This window comes from Ovis aries, chromosome X (assembly GCF_016772045.2).
Source record: "Ovis aries strain OAR_USU_Benz2616 breed Rambouillet chromosome X, ARS-UI_Ramb_v3.0, whole genome shotgun sequence".
NCBI lineage: Eukaryota > Metazoa > Chordata > Mammalia > Artiodactyla > Bovidae > Ovis > Ovis aries.
Window position 1 is genome coordinate 71,436,932 of NC_056080.1, and position 1,256 is coordinate 71,438,187.

Sequence of the window (1,256 nt, forward strand, 5' to 3'; positions counted from 1 at the left end):
TAAAACTAGTAAATTCTTGGAAGAAAACCTAGGTGTAAATTTTTATGACCTTGGCTTGGATAATGGTGACAGATATAATACCAAAATCACAAGCAACAAAAGAAAAAATAAATAAATTGGACTGCATCAAAATGTTTAAAAGCGTATGCTTCAAACGATACCATGAACAGTATTAAAAGACAGCTCACTGATTTGGGAAAATTTTTTGCAAATTATGTGTCTGATAAGGGCACTGTATATAGAACATAAAAGAACTCCTAACCTCAAGAACAACAATAAAAACAGGCAATTAAAAACTGGGCAAAGGATTTATATATAGAGAGAGGTATAGTTGATTTAAAATGTTATCATAGTGCTCGCTTCAGCAGCACATATACAGAAATTGGAACGATACAAGAAGATTAGCATGGACCCTGCACAAGGATGACATGCAAATTCGTGAAGCCTTCCATACTTTTTGGGGTGATTTTTTTCCTCTTTTTCTTTAATATAGTATTTTTGAAAATCCAACCTCAACCCTAAATTTTTAATCTTTGCTTTTTGGTATTTGCAATCAATTTTGTACCTTTAAGAACCCAATCGTCAGTACCCATTTTTACTTGTGAGCGAGATTACTGGTTTGACTGCTCTCTCTCCCTTTGGACTCTCCTTTTTCTCCACCAAGTCGTCTTTATCTCCTCCCTCCCCTTTCTCTTCTCTACCCAACTCTATGAATTTCTTTGTGTGTTCTGGATGGTGGTGAACACTTAGGGAACTGATTACTGGCTGGATCTGTCTCTCTCCTTTTGATTCCTCCCTTTATCCTCATGGCCATCTCTGTCTCCTTCCTCCCTCGTCTCTTCTCTGTATAACTCTGTGAACATCTCTGAGTGGTCTAGACTGTGGAACACACATAAGAAAGTGATTACTGGTTAGCTTGCTCTCTTGTCTTTTGATTTCACCTCGTCTCATTCTGCTCACCTCTATCACCCTCCTCCCTCTTCTCTTCTCTGTGCATCTCTGTGAACCTCTCTGGGTGTCCCTCACTGTGGAGAAACTTTTCATCTTTAACCTAGATGTTTTACAACAGTGCTGTATAGATGGAGAAGTCTTGAGACTACTGTAAAAATAAGACTGAAAACCAGAAGCAGGAAGCTTAAGTCCAAATCCTGAGAACGCCAGAGAAATTCTGACTCCAGGGAACATTAATTGACAGGAGCTCATCAAACACCTCCATACCTACACTGAAACCAAGCACTACCCAACAAGTTCCAGAG

General features: G+C 38.9%; 1 non-coding gene across 1 annotated transcript; it reads left to right on the plus strand.

The window, feature by feature from the left end:
- The first annotated feature begins 352 nt into the window (after nucleotides 1-352).
- On the plus strand, nucleotides 353-458 carry LOC114111871 (U6 spliceosomal RNA). Its single transcript, XR_003587603.1, has one exon. It is a non-coding gene; the product is annotated as a U6 spliceosomal RNA (small nuclear RNA).
- The last annotated feature ends 798 nt before the right edge of the window (nucleotides 459-1,256 follow it).